The sequence below is a fragment of the Sinocyclocheilus grahami genome, unplaced genomic scaffold, assembly GCF_001515645.1.
Source record: "Sinocyclocheilus grahami isolate Dianchi unplaced genomic scaffold, SAMN03320097.WGS_v1.1 scaffold1691.1, whole genome shotgun sequence".
Classification (NCBI taxonomy): Eukaryota; Metazoa; Chordata; class Actinopteri; order Cypriniformes; family Cyprinidae; genus Sinocyclocheilus; species Sinocyclocheilus grahami.
In genome coordinates, this window is record NW_015506870.1 from 236,890 (window position 1) to 251,760 (window position 14,871).

Genomic DNA, 14,871 nt, shown 5'->3' on the forward strand with positions numbered 1-14,871 from the left:
GGACCTGCGGGACCCAACGCAACAGGGTGCGGCACAGGACAACTCTTGATGGGCGAGTGTGGGTGCGGGCGGGAAGAGACTTGTGTGTGTGCGGGATGCGGGAGAATAAAATGATTTGCGGGACTCCCGCAAAATAGAAATGATCTAAACATAACATGTCTAAAACATTTAAATTGTTATTTATGTGTTGCTACTAATAACATTAAAATGATTAACATGCGCAAGCTAGGCAGACTTTATATTTATAACACTTGTTTAAAGGGTTGCGCAATGTAGCCAATCACAGACTCAGCTGTTGATTTCTGGAATGCAGTGGCCAATCAAAGGTGATCAAGTTAGAATCCACTCACCGCAGTGCTGAAATTGCGTGCTCACGAATCCTCTCATTTTAACACACGAAGTGTAGACATTGTGAAAGATTCATTGTGCATATGTTCATAGTGTTAAAACAGAGCTTTATGAGATCGCGATTAACTGAGATGTCAGCTTTTAGTGATAATAAAGGAAGCGCTGCTCGCATTCTGCCATGCCAAACTATACACACAGCAGCCCATGCTTGCTTTTCTGTTAAAAATAACAGTGGTTTGAGAATGTTGATGCTTAGCCTAAATAACATTTTATCGGGAGCATTTATGCGGGCATGTTGTGGATCTTAGGAGATGTTACAGAGCCATTTAATGTAAATTTCTTTGATGTGCTGAAAAAAAATCTATATACATGTAATGAATCTGTCCACTGAAGGCGAGCGTAGTGAAGAACCCAAGTGCAGTTTATTTACAGGTGATCCAAACAATAATCGGTTACACTTTATTTCGATAGTCCACTTTAGACATTCTATTAACTATAAGTAACTTTGTAACTACATGTCAACTAATTCTCATTCATTTGCAACTGCATGTCTACTAACTCTCAGAGTAGACTTAGGGTAGGTTTAGGGTTAGTAGAATAAGTTGACAAAGAAAGTGTTAGAATATATTAAGCAAACAGTCTACTAATACTCTACTAACTGCTAGTTGACATGTAGTTGCAAAGTTACTTACTGTTAATAGAATGTCTAAAGTGGACTATCGAAATAAAGTGTTACCCAATAATCTGAGACTTGACTTGACATGAACAGGCATAAACAGACTAGACTCACCAACAGCGGGTTACAACATCAATACACGACGAAGACTATGGGAACATGATGGCTACTTATATCAGACAATGAGGGTCACATGACAAGAACAAACCAATGGGAAACAAGACACATAATTAAGACAACCAATCAGAACATGACACAATGAACAGAGGAACCAATGGCATGAATACATGAGGGCAGGGAAGTAGGGATGCATCGGTTGACCGGCCATAAATCGGAACCGGACGGTGTTTGCGTATAATGCGCAATTTTTTTGTCCGATTTTTCTGGAATTATGCACAGAAGCACCAGCAGAAAAAAATACCACGCAGAGCAAGCTCACTGTTGGCGATGCACGATGAGATATTTGAAGAAAAATCTGAAGTGAATAAGGATACGGTCAGCCGTACAGCACTGGAAATGCAGAGCTACCTGTCTGAGGCACAGATACCAAGAAGCGAACAGCCGTTGGTGTACTGGCACACAAATAAGAGCCGCTTTCCTGCACTCGTTGAAGTTGCGCGAGTGTACCTGTCCACGCCCTGCACAAGCGTAGACAGTGAACGTTTGTTCAGCTCAGCTTCTCACGTGTTGGATGAGAAATGAAACAGACTAACTTGTGACAAAGCTGAAATGCTTCTTTTTGTATAAGAACTCGCATGCACTTTTGAAAAGCCAGAAGTAAAGGTCAGTTCTGTAGGCTATTATTTATTTTACCTTAAAATTACATTGATTTAATGTGATTTAAAAAGCAACTGCCGTAGTTAACATTTTGGAATAATTTATTTATAGCCTACTTTGGTTTTATTTAGTTTCACTGGTAAAGATCTTTTTTTCTTTACACCTAATTTAAAAACGAAAACAAATGCTGAATGCTGATTAAGTAACATCTTTGTTTGGAGTGTTGAATGTGTTTTGATTGTGTTGTTTGGATTGTGGAACTATGCAGTTGTTGCCTTTAAAATTACATGGTTACAGTTAATGTTTTAATGTAAGGCCAGTTTATAGTTTCAACCCAATTTAAAAACAAAAGCTAAATGCTTTTGTCAGTAGGCCTACCTATGTTTGTATTAAATGTAGCCTTCTTACCGCGCAGTTACTGCTGTTAATTTCAGATGGTTACAGTTGTTGTTTTCAATAGCCAAAACCCAGTTTAGCCTGTTAAATACCAAATAAACAAATTGTTCATGTGTACTTTTATTCTTTCTTGTTTGTTGCTTGATAAAAATAAAAAAAATCGGATATCGGTATCGGAATCGGCCAGTTTGCTTGTAAAAAAAATCGGTATCGGAATCGGCCATGAAAAATCATAATAAAACCATTACCAAATAAAAGACATGGAAAACATGAACATGACAAAACCCAAACACCACATTACTTTTATGCGGGCGGGAGCGGGACAATTCATGAATGTCGCGGGCGGGAGCGGGCCCAGATAAGATATTTTTCTGCGGGAGTGGGCGGGCGCGGGACAGACTCTTGCGGGAGCGGGACTGAAAAATCCGTCCCGTGCAGGTCTCTACTTTGAACCCTGGCTAACAAGCTAATGGTGTCCAGCAGTTGGCGCCTCGAGCTCATGCAGCATTGACAGAATACATGCCATTTGTGCAGGTGTTAACATTTTGCAGTGCATAAGGCCATTTCGCAATTTCAGTCATCATACAGTAACTATTTGATTGCGTCATCAAAAACGTCATTGTTCAATAAAATTTACTTAATCTTTTGACTTATACCATTTAACATATTTAAGACATGATACTCAGCAGATATTTAAAACTTACCTCGATGTGTTTTTTTCAAATTAGAACTCTTGAACGCAGATATCTCAACTGGTCTAGGCAGACAAAGTTGACATGACATAATGACACAATTGCCCTTCTTCGCCTTCACTGCAAAAAGTTCCTTTAGGTGTGGCCAAGGATGCTGAAGTGCTGTATTTGAGCTGTTGCATGTTAAAACATACACCACGCTTTCTCCGTCCTCCTCCTCCATGATTAAACTAAATTGGCGCCACAGGTGTCAAGTCTGTCTGATGCAAGTTTTCTATGCGCAATTTGATTGGACGGGAGTCACGGGACTGATTATTCTGCTTTGCCAATCACCGTTGACAGGAAAAAAATAAACATATAAAGTAGTGTCGGCAGGTTGAGGAAAAATAGCGCAGTAAAAGTACCGATACAGCACTAAAAATGTACTCAAGTAAAAGTAAAACTACACCGTTTTTAAACTTAATACTTAAAAAAGAACAATTCCTGAGAAAAACTACTCAATTACAGTAACGAGAGTATTTGTAATTCGTTACTTTACACGACTGCGTTTTGGTAGTGGTACAGTTCACTTGGAACCTCAACTGAGGTGGGACTAAAAAAAGTACCAGGTGCCAGGTACTGTACCCAGTGGAAAACCCCCCAAAAGTGAACCGTACCGAGCCGTACCATGCAGTGGAAAAGTGCTATTTGTGTAGCCATTCATTCACATTTGAACAGAGTGGACAGTGAAATCCTGTAAATACAGAGTGATAAGGAAGAAAAAAAGTCAAACCTGCTTTAAAACCCAGCAACACAACTGTAGCTGTACAACTATACAACAGCAACGCTGCTTTACCAAAAAAGCAAAACAGCAAGACTTATTTGACATCAAAACAAAAATTTAAAAAATGCTGTCTAATCGCTCTCGTGGTACTTTGATGTCACACACAGAACGGTCTGTGCAGTGCTGCTTCAAGTCCAACACCTATTGTGTTTTATTAGGAGATGCACGTTTTATTCTTCTGTGGCTTTATAGGAAATATTTTCACGTACACAATTTAGAAAAATCAGACAATATTGTGTCTAATATATACCACAATATTAACTTCTTATTATTGAATTGTTGTAAATAAATATCACATTTGCAACTGGTCAGTGTTCAAACAATGCTGGGAAATCACTTCATGTAGCCCTTCAAGAGTGATTACTGATAAACTGTCTTAAAAAAAAGAAAGTCACATTTTAGAGAAGAAAAAAAATCACCACTGACTTTCAAAGCTGCTACATAGTAACAACATTCTACTTTGAGGACCTTGATAGAAATGTAGTGGAGTGAAAAGTACAATATTTGTCTTTCAAATGTAGTGAAGTTAGAGTCATAAGTTCTCAAAAAAATAATAATCAAGTAAAGTACAGATACTCAAAAAGTGTACTTAAGTACAATACTCAAGTAAATGTAAACAGTCCGCCTCTGAAAATAACACTACTTCTTGTGGAGAGGGGGGGTAACATTAACATACAGTAACCCCCACTCAGGAACTGCTTTGTCTCCGTTACTCTTATCAAAGTGTGAATGCCCATAGGAAAGAAAAATCAAAAGTGAGATCTCTTTAACATCTCAAATATTTCTCCTAGACAGAAATGAGGTTACTTTAAGATTGAATTGAGATTTTTGCTTGAGTCTCCTGCTTCTCAAACTTGTCTCCTGAGACAAAAACTCTAACACTCTCACAATGGTCTCCTTTAAAGATTTAAAAGAGATCTCAACAACATCACACACTGTGCTCAGACATTTCTCCTAGTCTAAAGACTCTGGTGGTCTCACATTTGTCTCCTCCAAAGTTTCAAACAAGATCTCAACAGCATCACACACTGTGCTCAGATTTTGTCCTTAGCTAGAAACTCTGGATCTCTCCCATTTGTCTCCTTTAAAGCTTTAGACGAGATCTCAACAAAACCACACACTGTGCTCAGATATTTCTCCTTAACTAGAGACTCTGGATCTCTCACATTTGTCTCCTTTAAAGCTTTAGAAGAGATCTCAATAACATCACACACTGTGCACAGACATTTCTCCTAGTCTAAAGACTCTGGTGGTCTCATATTTGTCTCCTTTAAAGTTTTAGAAGAGATCTCATCAACATCACACACACTGTGCTCAGATATTTCTCCTTAACTAGAGACTCTGGATCTCTCACATTTGTCTCCTTTAAAGCTTTAGAAGAGATCTCAATAACATCACACACTGTGCACAGACATTTCTCCTAGTCTAAAGACTCTGGTGGTCTCATATTTGTCTCCTTTAAAGTTTTAGAAGAGATCTCATCAACATCACACACACTGTGCTCAGATATTTCTCCTAGTCTAAAGACTCTGGTGGTCTCATATTTGTCTCCTTTAAAGTTTTAGAAGAGATCTCATCAACATCACACACACTGTGCTCAGATATTTCTCCTAGTCTAAAGACTCTGGTGGTCTCATATTTGTCTCCTTTAAAGTTTTAGAAGAGATCTCATCAACATCACACACACTGTGCTCAGATATTTCTCCTAGTCTAAAGACTCTGGTGGTCTCATATTTGTCTCCTTTAAAGTTTTAGAAGAGATCTCATCAACATCACACACACTGTGCTCAGATATTTCTCCTAGTCTAAAGACTCTGGTGGTCTCACATTTGTCTCCTCCAATGTTTCAAACAAGATCTCAACAGCATCACACACACTGTGCTAAGATGTTTCTCCTTAGCTACAAGCATTGGATCTCTCACATATGTCTCCTTTAAAGATTTAGAAGAGATCTAAACAACGTAAAACACTGTGCTCAGATTTTTATTCGTAGCTAAAGACTCTGGATCTCTCACATTTGTCTCCTCAAAAGTTTAGAAGAGATCTCAACAACATCACACTGTGCTTAGATTTTTCTCTTTAGCTAAATCATCTGGGGGTCTCATATTTATCTCCTGTAAAGCTTTAGAAGAGATCTCAACAACTTTACAAAGTGTGCATCAAGTGAAGTACTTGAATGGCACTAAATAAAGGGGGGAAAATCATAAATTCAAAGTTAAAGGCTATGTTGAGAGAGAAATTATGCAGAAATAAGGATAATGTTACTTTTTATAAGACAATGTTTATGCACATAATTTGTTGTTGGAAACAGTAATGTACCAGATAGATGCAGTAGGAGATCTTGGAAAATGCTAACTTTAGCCTGATAGCACTGAAAGCGAACGTCCCACCCTCCCTGCAATCGCCGTCCAAAGTCTCCCCTTAACGCATTTACGCTGACAGACCAGAATGCCAGAGACAACATTACTACAATAGAATACATCAGCGGTTCCCATTTGCAGCCCATGTTCCGAAGTGAAGTAAACTTCAATGGATTTCCCCCGCTCAGGCAGTAGGGAGCAATTAACACTGTGTAGGGATCATAAAGACAGGAACACAGTTCATGCACGTAGCTCACTTCTAACAAGCTGGTGCGAGGACTGGATTAACCGCTGGGCTACATCATGTGTCATTCACCGGTGAGAAAACTTTAAAAGTACTACAATACCAGGATGAAAGATCGGTCTGCCATTCTCGCACTGTCTGCACAGCGTGCGTGAACACGCTGATGACGTATCCTGTCTGCGCGAAACCGGTGCGCAGAGGTATGCTAATACATATCTTGACATGCAGGTAGGAAAGCATATTAAAATGCTCGGAATGAGCATTCTTGGTTACGAAAATGTCACCCTGGAGCTTTCTTTGCTGAAAGGCACATAAATGGCTTATGACTCAGTCTTGATTATTAATTGACTAATTTGATTATCAATACATATTATATGGCAGACATGTTTGAGCTCATATTGAGGCATTTGACTTGGTGCACACTAAAGTTATTGAGATCACTTCTGAAATTTAGAGGAGACAAATATGAGAGCTCCCGAGTCTTTAGTGTAGGAGAAAAATCTGAGCACAGTGTGTGATGTTGTTGAGATCTCTTCTAAACTTTTGAGAAGATACATGTGAGAGATCCAGTGTCTTTAGATTAGGAGAAAAATCTGAGCACAGTGTGTGATGTTGTTGAGATCTCTTCTAAACTTTTGAGAAGATACATGTGAGAGATCCAGTGTCTTTAGATTAGGAGAAAAATCTGAGCACAGTGTGTGATGTTGTTGAGATCTCTTCTAAACTTTTGAGAAGATACATGTGAGAGATCCAGTGTCTTTAGATTAGGAGAAAAATCTGAGCACAATGTGTGATGTTGATGAGATCACTTCTAAAACTTTAAAGGAGACAAATATGAGACCACCAGAGTCTTTGGACTAGGTGAAATGTCTGAGCACAGTGTGTGCTGTTATTGAGATCTCTTCTAAACTTTTGAGAAGATACATGTGAGAGATCCAGTGTCTTTAGATTAGGAGAAAAATCTGAGCACAATGTGTGATGTTGATGAGATCACTTCTAAAACTTTAAAGGAGACAAATATGAGACCACCAGAGTCTTTGGACTAGGTGAAATGTCTGAGCACAGTGTGTGCTGTTATTGAGATCTCTTCTAAATCTTTAAATGAGACCATTGTGACAGTGTTAGAGTGTTTGTCTCAGGAGACAAGTTTGAGAAGCAGGAGACTCAATAAAAGGTTTCCCCTTCAATCTTAAAGTAACCTCATTTCTGTATAGGAGAAATATTTGAAATGTTAAAGAGATCTCTTTTTTTATTTAATCTTTCTTCCCTCTGGTTAGCTTCAATGTCATTTATCCACACCATTTCAATCAAAGACAATACATGCATTGTCATATTTGAAGTTGTTTTATGTAGACTGTTTTATTGCACAATGATTTAACAGAGGAAACCATAACTTATATTTACATACATGCAAACATGGGCTGTACAAGACACAATTTTAATGCTAAAAACACTGGTACGCTGGTATAGAGTTAAAAAAATTTTTTAAAAGGTATTGCTCTCATACTAAATATCTTGCACTTGCAAGTCCTTTCTAGAGTGTTTGGAAAATGTGGTGTATATACAATGCTGGACATTGAAGATAAATTTAAACATTTAAACTAGTAACCCTTGATATTCTGAAATGTTTAATGCTATTTAAATGATAGTTTTAGTACTTACAATATTAGTAAAAGTTTAACGTTTCTCCTAAAATAAAACTGAAGACATCTTATGACAAATCTGATAACTCAGTGAGACATATACGAGAATCACCCCTTAAAGGGGTCCTATTATGCTCTTTTACAAAGTCTTGATTTTGTTTTGGGGTGTACTAGAACATGCTTTCATGTTTGGTGGTTCGAAAAACACATTATTTTTCACATAATTTACATTATTAAAATACTTTTCTCCCTAGGCTGGCACAAACGGCTCGATTGGTTCCGGCTTTGATGAAGGTCCGCCTTCTGAAAAACAAAATGTGTTGTGATTGGTTAGCTGTCCCAGTGCGTTGTGATTGGCGAACAGCTTAGATGGTGTTTCAGTACTGCCACGCCCCTTGCTCTGTCTTTCAACAAAAGCTTTTGGCGAATCCGGCACTACTCACTTGTGATGTGGAAGCTGTCCTCAGTAAAATGCGCAGCACACAATAGCAAATTGGGGTTATAATGCTCAGGTACAGAGTTAAAAAGTAAACTGCAACCACTGTTTCCTGACATCATCCACTTTCGGAAGCCCAAACAAAGACGTTTGGGCACGGAGATGAAAAAAAACAGCGTTTCAGGCAGTCGCACACCGGACGAGAAGCGCAGCGTCCCGCCACGTCTTTAAAATTCAAATACATTATTTTCTATGAGTGTAGGCACACCGGCGGTGCCGTTTGGCGTCTGTCCGCGGCGCCCAGCTACGTCGTGTTGTACTTGTAAGAATTGTTCTAGACCAGCGGTTCTCAATTCCAGTCCTCGCGTACCCCTGCTCTGCATGTTTTGCACATCTCTCTTTGTTAACACACCTGATTCAGATCATCTCATTAGAAGTGAGCTCCGTGCATGAACCTACACAGTGTCCTTTGCTCCCTACTCCCTGAGCAGGGGAACTCCGTTGAAGTTTACTTCACTTCGGAATATTCATTTACAGATTTGCGCTGCGCCGCTGCCTGCAGCATCTTCACACACAAACGAAACTTACTAGAGAAGCGTGAAGTGGGACATAATATACCTCTGTAAATAAATACAATTTAAATTCACGTCTCGCACACTTAAATGCCCTTTGTATGGAACATATACGCTCCCTTCAAACTGGAATCATGGCGGAATATCCGGTAATGTCCACTTTGCAGGGCACTTACAGTCAAATATAACAAACATATGAAGCAATAAGAGAAACATACAAAATGTGCAGAGCGGGGGTACGCGAGGACTGGAATTGAGAACCGCTGTTCTAGACATGCCAAAAATGTTACGCTACAGCACAGCCGCTCTTCTTCTTCGTTTTCTCTGATGCACTAACTCTGCAGCAGCTCTTCTTCTTCGTCGTCTCGTCTCATGCACTCACTCAACCAAGTGTTCTAACCACAACCTCGCCCCTCCCCACCCCCCAACCATTCGAATTTCTGTAGGCGGGAATTATTTGTAATGAAATTCTAATGAGCCGCTTTGTGATATCACAAAGCCCGGAAACCAAACGCTGTAGTCCAAACGAGCCGTTCGTTGTAGTTCTAAAAAAAGGGATTTTTAAAAAACGAAAAATCTCCCTTTGGAGTGGACTTTGAGATTTGTAACTTTCTAGATCTTTTTAATGCCCAAACATACACACTACACACTGACTAAAATGAAAAAAGTGAAAAAGCATAATAGGACCCCTTTAATATCCTGAGCATAGTGTAACCTCTGTCAGAGCCATAGCCTTGTGGGCAGCACATCGACGTGAAGGCACAACTGCATCTCAGACAATATGGGTTCAAATCCCAGCTAAAGGTACTTTCCTGCTCCTGTCCATTTGTTTCCTTTCTCTACTCCTACTGCCCTGACCATTAAAGGTGAACAACCCCATTGCAATCAAAAAAGCAACCTCTGAGTAGTAGAACCTTTTTAAAATGGAGTCTTGCAAGAGATTACAGAAAGACAATAAAGAGATCTCTCGTTTCTCTCCCATTGTCATTTTTTCAGAACTTTCTCATTTCTCAATTGTGTCTACTTTTATTTCTCCTAAGGATTTTTAGGAGAAACATCTGAGACACTGTTAAGACTAAAATGAGAAATATTTGAGAAAAAAAATTGTTAAAACTGAGAATGTGGTGGAAGAAACATAGAATATATTTTTATTATCTTGCTGCAATCTCTATCAAGACTCCATTATAGGAATATTTTATTGCTCAGTGATTGCTCTTTCTAAACTCAGGAGACTTAGTTGTGATTCTCATGTATGTCTCATATGTGTCTACTTCCATTTCTCCTAAGGAATGTTAGGAGAAACTTCTGAAATGGTGTTGGTACTAAAATGAGAGATATAAGAGAATCTCGTCTAAGTCTCATGAGCTTAGGAAAAGCAACCACTGAGCAATACATTTTTCCCATGGGTGATCGTAAATCCCCCTCACAGGAGAAACAGGTTTTGCCAGGTGGCCAGAGCCTCAAAGGAAAAACTTGTCTTCACATGCATTCACACAAAATGGACACAAAAGTGAATAAAACTTCTTCAAATCCATTTACAGAATGGTATATACTTAAAGGGGTCATATGATGCGATTTAAATTTTTCCTTTCTCTTTGGAGTGTTACAAACTCTTGGTGCATAAAGAAGATCTGTAAAGTTGCAAAGACTAAAGTCTCAAATCCAAAGAGATATTATTCATAAAAGTTAAGAGTCAGCCACGCCTACCTAAAACGGCTCGTTTCTAACACTCCCCCACATATCTACGTCACTATGTGGGAAGATTTGCATAATGCCGCCCAAATGTTCACGCAAAGAAAGAAGGCGTAACTTTTATTCTCACTGTAGTATTGTTGCCACCACCGCCATGTCGTGAAGGCAATGTGTGATTCGTTGTGAAAGCTAAACTACTTTGTTTGGCCTTCCAAAAGAGGATGATATCCGCTTCGTCATGCCTAGAGCTGATCCGTGCTGGCTGCTGAGGAAATACAACAACTTTGTGCTGTGGATCGCCGGATCGGCTTTTACCGTGGACGAAGAGGAGTCCAGCCTGGGGTCGTCATATGTTGTTGCCGCAAGCCCTCTGGACGCTCCTTCATCGAATCCACCGGCCGCGCCGTTCTCAAGGCCGGCGCCTCTGCTCACTCTAGCCCTCCGGCCGTTCCTCACTTTAGCCCCCGGCCTCTGCTCACTCTAGGCCACCGTGTGTGACGCTGTGTTTCGTTGTGAAAGCTAAACTACTTTGTTTGGCCTTCCAAAAATGGACATGACTAGAAATCAGTGGTTAAGTTGTATTTACAACACTTTTCCAGAACACTTCAGCACAAATATTCAGATGTGTGCAGCACATTTTATGGAGGACGTTTCCTGATCCTGGTAGAGTAGACTACAATGCCGGCTGTTCTGACTCATAGACTGTAAGTACGTTTTTTTTATATTTAAAGAATTTGCCACTGATGATTCAAACGCCAGTTTTGGGCAGTGTAGAGTAGGGCTTGTTTTTTGTCATTTCATTAGAAATGTCAGTTAATAACAGATAATCTCTTGATTTATTTGTTGAACATAGAATAAGGCTTACCTTACTTCTAGGAATCTTCAGTTTATCTTTTCATAATATAACGTCCATAGTAACATCCAACTCAGTCACACGCATCTATCAATGTTTTGGACTTTATCCATTCATTGTACCCATTTAGTAGTTATTAGTTACTCTTGTCTATCCTTTTGTTAATAAAACCCCTTTTATTACACTTGTGTCTTCTTTGTGTTGATAATTCAGTAAGAGGCTAATCAAGTTAACGATTCTTTTAAATCCTTCAGATTGGTCAGACTACAACTTATTATTTATTATTTATTTAACAATCTTCAATGATTGTTTTGTATTGTCAAGGTGAAATTCCTGGCTGGTGCATCATAAAATAGTGTGACCAAAACTAAATAGTAATAGTAATATTACCCCGTGTTAAGCTGTCTGACATCCGAAAATCACTACAGCTATCCCTTTTATAAAGATTGTAGCAAGATGACCCTCCCCAATTATGTAGGGTTCATTGCTCTCTTCTTAGCAGCATCTCAGGTCGGGCTGCCTCCAGTGTCTTTACGGTGACCCACCTGTAACTTTATCAAAGTTGGTAACTGTCTGAGGACAGTTCCCTTTGACTAGCCGCTCTTTGGCTCGGGTGGAGTGAGATGTCCCTCACTAAAGTATGTGGATATTGAAGAAGGGTTCCTTGATCCCTATGTTCAGTCTGCATGTACGGGTTGATCTACCCACCTTACAAGGGCTTTAAGTGGGTGGCCCCACTTTTTTGGTTCCTTAGGATTGAGCTCTCATAAAGTCTCCCGATGTAGGTGGAACATGATGTACCTGTTTATAATGGTTTCCTTTGATAACTTTCCCTTTTTGCAGGTTGTAGTGAGATGACCCTCCCCAATGGCTTTGAGTATCTAAATAGGGTTTCTTGCTCCCTTCTCAGAATAAGATCTAGGTCAGGCTGCCTCCCCTGTATTGGATAGTATATAAGTTAGGTTGTCCACCTATAGCATCCTCTTCAGAGATGGTAGCTGTCTGAGGATAGTTTCCCATGTAATAAGAGATTTTTTTTAAGTAGATGGTCCACATACCAAGTGCTGTCATGAAACTCTAGATGGCGCAGGCTGATGGGTCCTTAACGCAAACTGATGATATTCACAGTGTTAAACTACTTGGCACAAGCTGATTGGTTCATGTTGCATATGCAGCCAATAAGCTTGCCGCTTTACATTTAAATAGCTGTTTAGCATTCACTAGAGCAGTTTGCAGTGCGCTTTCAGAGTCACACTGAAACCCTCCACCTATATCAGTGCTTGAAGTGGGCCAGTAGGCACCGGTACGCAGTACCGGCAATTCAATATTTTAGTCTTTTAGGGTTGAGTACCGGCACTTCTTTTTTTCCACTTTAAGCACTGACCTACTGTATATAGATCTGCTACAGATTATTATATATGCTATTTGTGCAGCAGCAGTATGTCTTAAATTCCCCTTAGTGTCTACTAGAGGACGCAGTGTGAATTCCCGTGAAGGGGAATGTCTCGGGTTACGCATGTAATCATGGTTCCCCAAGAGGAGACAATACACTGCGTCCCCTTGCCATGCCTAGGGCCTGCCTGTTTCACGTCTCCTTCAGACAAGGAATAATGATGTGCATTACAGGTGCCCTCTTATACGTCCGGGTGCTCCGCTAGTGACGTCATGGACTGTGCAGTCCAGTGGATTTGGAGTGCTTTTATATGCTTTTTTATTTTTGCTTCAGACACCGGTCATGCTGATGGCATTCCCCATAGTGTCCACTAGAGGACGCAGTGTCTCATTCCTTCTCAGGGAACCATGATTACATGCGTAACCCGACAAGTTTTGGTAGCCCTTTAGGAAATCAAAAGCAGATCATGTGTTCCTAGTTATCCTGTGATTTAACCCACACGACTATAACGTAGTAGCCATAACCAGCCTCATTCAGCTTCGTCTGCATAACGTTTAAACCAAATAAGTGAACAAGGCTGTCCGTATCTTTCAGTATGGACGTCTGTGTTACTGTATATCAATACTCAGATTCTGTTACATATTTTTACAGGTTGTGAAGGCAAAGTCATTGAGTCAGAATGTGCTGCTTTTCACATCAAACATGGTTCATTAGGTCTTTAAGAACTATTTCTTTCCATGACCACTTAGAGCTGTGCAGATACAATAATTTATCGCAATTTATTTGCATTGATACAGGGATACAGGGATCACTCAAAAATGAAAATTCTGTCATAATTTACTCACCCTCAAGTTGTTCCAGGCCTGTATGGATGTCTTTCAGTTGCTGGACACAAAAGAAGATATTTTGAAGATTGATGGTAACCAAACAGTTGATATTATAATGCATTCGGGCCCATTTTGTCCTGGAAGAGATACAACAATTTTAAAAATGCATAGTTTTTAGAAACAGTAATGAAAGTTTGAAACTGTTAAGGCCCTCAAAATACACCTCATTTAAGCATGTTTGTATGTGTGTATTTAAAGAGGTATAACAAAAAAAAATACAAAATGATTTCATGTTCAGGTCATTTTGACCAGGGCATGTGTCACAAATTCGGTCCATGGACTTCCGTTTATTCACCACCAGAGGTCACCCTTTCCTTTACATTGACTCTTGCAGAACACTATCTGTGGCATAGTACCCCGGACTACATATCCCATCATTCATTGCACGGTTTGCACACTGCACTGACTGCACTCATTGCACACAGCTGTTTCTAATCACCTCACTCACTATATAACACCCACTCTAACCACCTTTCTCTGCTGAGTATTGTTTAGCCTGTACCCCTTTTCGAGTCTCCGTGTTTTCCCTTGCCTGTTTTTGCGGTTTCTGATCTTTGCCTGTTTCCCTGGATTTTTCCCTCTCGTCTCGCCCCTGTGATTCTGTCTGCCGATCAGTGACCTACGCTAGCCCTAGGACTATTCTTGTGTTTTGCCCGCCATATACCTGTTTGCCATTGCTCGACCCTGCCTGTTATACCACGTCTCTTTGAATAAAGCTTGCAGATGGATCCACATGTCTCACGTCTCGTCATCCCTGTTACAGCATGTATAGAGTACCATTAGTTGTCAACAATTTTTGTAAGATGATCTATGAAGTTATATTAGTGTTGGGACTGAATTTTGTTGATGAACATTGTGTACGACATTTGTGTACTGACAATACTGCAGCATGAAAAAATTCTCTCTTTGTTTGTCTGAAATTGAATTTTTATGAAAGAAAATAAGTTTATTTTGTGTTTGGTTTTTTTTAGAAATAAATATGTAGGTTTCATAAATTTTGGCTCTTTTTGAGCAATCATGAGTTCTAAATTCAAATAAATTGAATTAAAAAATCAAATTCCAAAAGGGTTAATTCTGGT